At 45.4% G+C, this 6777-nt stretch overlaps 1 long non-coding RNA gene across 1 annotated transcript; it reads right to left on the bottom strand.

Annotated features, from left to right (window-relative positions):
- Positions 1 to 4508: 4508 nt before the first annotated feature.
- Positions 4509 to 6503, bottom strand: LOC137370962 (uncharacterized). The gene is made up of 3 exons (XR_010975150.1): positions 6253 to 6503; positions 5522 to 5632; positions 4509 to 5375 (listed from the first exon to the last, which is right to left on the bottom strand). It is a non-coding gene; the product is annotated as an uncharacterized lncRNA (long non-coding RNA).
- Between the last annotated feature and the right edge of the window lie 274 nt (positions 6504 to 6777).

The raw sequence follows: 6777 nt of genomic DNA, 5'->3' as shown, positions 1-6777 counted from the left end.
CATGCAGGGAGACAAGCTTTCATCAAGGCTGAGGTCTCAGGGAAAAAATTGGGAGAGCACTGAGGCATCATATAAGACCATCTGAAACAGAATTTAAATCAGAAGATTTGGGTTACTATAAAACAGAGGGTAATAGGAAATAGAAAGTAAGGTCATGATGGTAAGACAGTATTTATCAAACATGGCAATCTGTTAATGTTCATTCCTCATCACTAATTGGAATTAATTACAAAATATCAGATTCTGAGCAGCTGATAGAAGTAAAGGAGGCACCTTATACCTCAAATGTTCATGTGTTATGATAAGGGTTCAGAGGAATAGGTCGATCAAGGGCTGGATAGTGGTCATGCGAGTGATCATGATGCACGTGACAGAGCTATCACATCCACAGGCCATTGGCCCAGAGTGGGTACTCGGGTAACATATATTCCAGAGGGATCTAATGAATGAAAGGGTTCGATAATTGTGGGACGTGCAGGAAATCTACTGGCAAGTTGAAATATTGGTTGAATGTTCAGGATGATGGCCAAAAAGTGAGGTCCATGGACTGGCAAAATGGGGTGAAAGAATAAAAAAAGCACAGTGAAAGTAGTGATAATGAATCTGGAAGTGACTCATGTCAGTAAACAATCAGGAACTGAAGATAGTGAAAGAAGGAGGTCTTGCAGTAGTTATCATGATAGACATAAAAGTGACAGGAGAGGCCCTAGCTTGAACAGATTAGACAATGAAATAAAGGCCACAGAGCACTCTTGGAACAAAACCAGAAGCAGATGGCCTCATGACTGTGACGTTTTGATGGCTGTCAATAGACGTAAGGATAAACTAATAAGAGATGCAGAACAAAGGGAGTTAGATAGTTAGAGTTTGGAATTTATTCTGAGCTACCAGATAATGGTCAAATAGCTTTGTCGCAAAGATGGATTTGTACTGCATAAGTCCTTGCACATGGGACTTTTAAGGCTAAAACAAGGTTAGTTACTAGGGATTTTGAAGAGCAACTACGTGATACAGATGTAAGAGTGGATTCTCCTACAGCTGGAAAGTAATTTTAAAAACCTTTTTAGCTCTTTTGGCCACATATTCATGGGAATGTAGATCAATCGATATGACAGCTTCATGTCTGCAGGGGGATACTTTACAGAGAGAAGTGTTTCTGAAACTGTCCAAAGAGGCAGCAAATGCAGGAGGAATACTACGGAAACTAACTAATGTGTCTATGGCCTAAAAATTGCTTCCAGGCTATTTTTTGGTGAGATCTGTTTTGCTGAAAATTGGTTGTGTTCAACTAAAAACAGATTCCGCAATGTTTTATTGGTATTATAAAGGAAATCTTTCAGGCATCCTCATGATGCATGGTGATGATTTCTGATGGGGTGGTACTGCAAAATTTGTGAATTGTGTTATTAATAACATTGGAGGAGAATTGAAAATTGGGAATCAGGCTTGTGCGGCTTTTAAATATATTGGCTTAAATATTAAGCAGAGAAGGTCTGGAATAATTTTAAATCAACAATCCTACTCTTATCTTGGTTAATTGTACTAGGTCACACAGAGATTATGGGAGAATTTTATACAGTCCACTGCGGTGGATTTGGTGGTGTGTGGAGTGATATAAATAGGCGGGAGGTGCTTTTTCAGAGTCCCGACGACGGGATATTTTAGAGGAATTAAGTCGGCAGCAGTTTTGCGGCATTTTGGGGTTCCCCCAGCTTGCTGGCTAATTGCAGCTTTGCATTCATTTATAAGCCATGAATAATCATTACCCTACGCATAGTTATGATTTAGTCCTACCTGCCAGGTTAACTGAACAACGAGCGATATTCTCATGCCACCTGGTTCACGAATGTTTCAACATGGAGTGCAACAGTCAGATTTGTGCAGTTGAGTCTCAGGACTGTACTCTTCTCTCTTTAACTCAGCCGCTAAACTAAGGCCAGCACTGGAATGGATGTTTGTCTCCAGGTTTGGCACCAGCAACAGTGAACCATCTCAGAGAATGGCGGCGACGGTATGGACAGGGGCTACATGGAGGAGAAGGGGAGAGTAATCGGGGAGGGAAGGATGGAGTTGATCGGGTGCATTGAGGTGCAGGGGAGGGTAGTTGGTGAGGGAACGGTGAGACGATCTGGTGCATGGAGGAGCGGGGAGGCTGGAGTGGAGTATCCAGGTTGTTGAATGATTGAAGTTCATGGTGAAGATGCATGTTGCTGTCTGCGCGGGTGGTGGGTGGATTAGATCAGTACTATGTGAAGATATTTGGCAAGGGTCTAAAGGGAGGGATAAGTGCTGTCAACATCGGGGGAGCTGTGGGGCAAATTGAGTGTACTGGCTAGCTGAGGGAATGGTCACAGTCAACGTGGGGGAAGGTCAAGACTAATGGGTGGATATTCAGCAATTTCATATGGAGGGGAACGAGACTCAGCAACAATTGTCAGTTTGATGTGAGGAGGTTCAAGGATAAGAGTTGGCATGTCGATAGTAACGGGAGTAGGAACATAGGGGAGGGATGGCATGAATTAATTGATGATTGCACTGTGCACGGTAAAGGGGGGAGGCTTAATGGTAATGGAGGGAAGGGTAACTGTAACATTGGGTGTGTCAAGGGTGATGGACTCAAGCTGGAAGGTTGCAGGAGGAGGTTGGAAGGTGGGAGATATGCCCTGAATTCCATGCACACCATTTTCTCCGACGATAATGGAAACCATGTGGACACTAAAGGATTGCAAGGAGAGTGGGAGGAGGCAAATGACAGTGGGTGTGTCTTCTACCTGACTGTAATTTGAAGGCAGATGTTAGTGAGCTAGCTGTTCATTGACTCAATGTTTCAGCTCACAGGCAACAGACGACTGAATCTGTATTTATTGCTCAGAAAAGCCACAGCGACACGGGTCTCATACACCCTCTTTGTCCAGTATCACAGGAAGAAGAGCAAAGGGAGAGATTAAGGAGGGCTCTTTTCCCTCAACATGATGCCTGAATGGCAGCAGCAGACAGAACAGGAAGGTGAGGATGCTCTGAATGATGACATCCAGGAACAGCCTTATCGAAGACACGCACTGGCACATCATCGCATCCTCAGGACAAGGACAAATTATCTTCAAATATCAGAGATAATGCCAGAGATGCTTAAAAATGTCACGTGAAATGGTCACAGAAATTTGTAGAATCCTGCAGCATGACCTGCAGCTGCTTGGCTTTGGTGGGAATCTCATGCCTGTTGCCCTCAAGATGACAGCTGCACTCAATTTTTTTTCCAGTGGCTCCTTCCAGGGATCAACGGGTGACATATGTGGCATCTCACAGTCTGCGACCCACAGGGGCATCAAAGAGATGACGAATGCCCTTTCTCGACATGCCAATGATTTCATCTACTTACCTGTAGACAAGGACAGCCAGGCAGCAAGGTCTGAGGCCTTCGGCACCATCACTGGGTTCCCTAAAGTGCAACTGACCATTAGAGCTCCCTGGGACCACCCTGCTGTCTTTGTCAATCACAAAGGCTTCCACTCTTTTTGAACATACAGCTGGTTTGCGACCACAGGAGAAGAATCATGCATGTTTGCACACGTTTCCCAAGGAATTGTCATGATTCATACATTTTGAGGAACTTTCAGCTGCCTGCAGTTTTCGGGGAACCAGCTGAAGTGGATAGATGGATCCTGGGTGACAAGGATTACCTGCTCTGTACATGGTTGACACCAGTACGTCATCCCCAAGTGCTGCTGAAGAAAGGTACAATAATGCACACGCATCCACCAGAACCATTGTATAACACACCATTGGCATGCTGAAAATGTGATTGTGTTACCTTGACCAGTCTGAAGGTACGTGCCACAGAGGATGTCACAAATAATCGTTGTCTACTGTGCCTTGCACAACCTTGCAATTAGACACAGCAACATTCTGCAGGCAGAGGAACAGGAGGAACACCAGTCCATCTCAAATGAGGAAGACTATAAAGAGGGTGAGGAGGAGGACAACAATGACAATGATGCCATCATCGATATGAAGGCCATTGAGAGACATGCAAGGGACATCAGGGAGAACCTAATTTATGCACATTTCAGCCAACAATAAATCACATCATCAAGGAATGTTGGGAGGAGAAACATAACAATTCCATCCAGAAATTCTCTTTTGCATGTGGTCTTATTCATCTCTGCAATCTTAATGAAGCTTTGCTGCACTTTCATGTGATTGGCATTTGAAATCATCTATGGGCTACGATGAATGCGACTACACACCACTGCAAGCAGCGTTAAGTTATGATTGTAGAAAACAAAAGTAAGGCATGACAGTATTGGAAAAAGTTCATGATCATCAATAGGAAAACAGCCATCATTGAAGAGTGAAGGCTCAAATTCCAATGAGCAATGGACACTGGACATTTCCTAAGATGCTTTGCAAACATCATTGCGTTCCGACCCATAGGCCTCCAAAAAAACTTCTTTATATCCATCAGTAACCAAGAAAAACATTACCAAGTGTGAATCAAATTTTGCATGAAATAAAAGTGTTTTAATACATCGTCGTAATCGTGACAATTTGTACAGCACCCGTGCCTCCTTTGTGATCAAAACTATTTTAATTTCCTTTTTCTCCCACTACATCTAGGTGCGACTCCGACATTAGCAGGGAGTCAATGTCAGGGGAAGGACGAGACCCTGAGGGTGTCCTGACAGGAAGGCCCCAGGGCAGCTGGCACACGCTTCTCCTCCATCTGTGTGCACGATGGCACCTGCCTGTCTCCCTGAGGGAAAGGCGCACGTGGAGAGAGGTCCAGGTTCCTCGTCCCCCTCTCGCTTAGACTCCTATGCATGGAGCCAATGGTAACAGCGATGGAGTGCAGGTCAGATTGCATATGGCTTGAGTGCTCAACCAGACTCACCATGGAGCTTGCCAAACTTTTGACTGAGGAAGCCATACGCTTAAATGCCAGGGACATGATAGACATTGTAGCTTGCATGGACTCCTCCACGGCACGCGCAAAGCCACGCATGACCTCAGGAATCTTTGACATTTTCTCCACCTGGCTTTGCTGCACGTCCAGCAGACGTCTCGTAGCAACAAACCGAGGATCACCATGAGCGTGGGGCTGAGCAGGGGGCTGGTCACCAACAGTCCTCCAATTGTCGGGGACCCGGCTGGCACATGCTTCCTCAACTGCTGGGATGTGTCTGTGTCATGCATGCCAGCTTGTGACCCAGATTCTAATCTTAACCCCCCACCCCCCGGGACCGTTTGGATTATCTGCAGTGGCGGAGGTAGAAGAAGAAGCAGGTGATGGTGCACCCTCTGGCCATTGGCTCCTTCTTCCTCTCCAGAGGAAGATTCTTGGGCCATGCAGCATTCTGTGATTCGAGTGTGGGTACCTACAGTGGAGACACAAACAGACACTTTAAGCATTTGCTTCACATGAGTTCACACAATTTCCTTTAGTTTCCACATATGTCTGCAAGAGCAGAGATGACACTTCATCCTTATGCCTTGTGGCTCCTGCCTCGCCATCTCCACTCACCCTGCCTACCCCTCTCTTGCAATTTCCGAAGCTTCCTCCTCAACCATGGTCAGCAGCCTGAGATCAGGGGCCCGTCTTAGCACGCTCACACTGGTTGTGGCTTCGTTTATCCTGCAACAGACAGTGTAGATTTAATGACATGGCAAATGATGCATCACAACCATTGCATACATGCACCAACATCACTCATTCTGCATTGGCTTTCATACGACACATCCAATCACATAAACAATGCCAATCTTCATCATTTAGTAGATGGCACCAAGGCTGCTCGTGCATTCAACTGCATTCCTTGCGTACCCTCTGCCTAAAAGACACCTAGTCATGGAAGAAATCAATGGAGCAGCTTTGCCAGGACCACTTATCCTCGCTGATCCTGAGCAAGTTATTGATGCACTTGCAGCACTGTACCCTTGTTCTAAGAGTTGCCCCATGGTTCGAGACCGCCATGCTACCTCAATCCAGGCTGTCTTGGTGAGGCAGGAGAGTCTCTGGACTCCATCTGCAGGGAAGAAGACCTCTTGCCTTTCCCTGATGGCCTGGAAGAGGACCTGCAGCGAGGCATTACTGAACCGTGGGGCGGGTTGCTGCCTGCTGGCTGCCATGTCATTCACTTTGGCTGTAGGGAGAATAAATAATATAAAGTTGGTGGTGAATTTCACAAAATAAGGGAGGCAAAAACATTTTGATTTAAGTGAAAGCTTCAACTAAGTTTTTCTGAAGATACTTACATGAAAGGAAGGCTTCTGCTCCTTTAGGCTGAAAACACAGAATGTTTTATATCTCTGGTGATCATGGTGCTTGGGGCAGTGACGACGGGTTCCACCAATGAAAGGCCGCCCCCGCCACATGATCCCACGTGTACCCCATGCCTGTTGCCGCATGGCTAATTTAAATACAAAATCATACGAGAAACGGGATTTTCAGCGGGAGCGGAAGTTACAACAACTTCTGGTCCCGTCGTTGGGAACACACGGCAATAAGATACCACCCAACGTTTCATCTAAGGAAAAGACAGAGCAATTGCAAAACTTTATTAGTCAGTGGAACTGGTTGTGCACTTAGACTAGACCAGATGTTTGTTTTGATGTGTTGATGTTAAGTACTACGATGAAACACCGTAACATGGAGAATGTTTTAAGGGTAATTAAAACAGTAAGAAAGTTAAATCTGGATAAATGCATATTTAAGTTCCCATCCTTAGGTGACCTAAAGAACATGAAGCTGGACATTTTTAGTGATGCTTCACTTGCTAA

This window comes from Heterodontus francisci, chromosome 6 (assembly GCF_036365525.1).
Source record: "Heterodontus francisci isolate sHetFra1 chromosome 6, sHetFra1.hap1, whole genome shotgun sequence".
Lineage (NCBI taxonomy): Eukaryota > Metazoa > Chordata > Chondrichthyes > Heterodontiformes > Heterodontidae > Heterodontus > Heterodontus francisci.
Note: the sequence above shows the minus strand (reverse complement) of the source record. Positions and strands in the feature narration are given on the sequence as shown.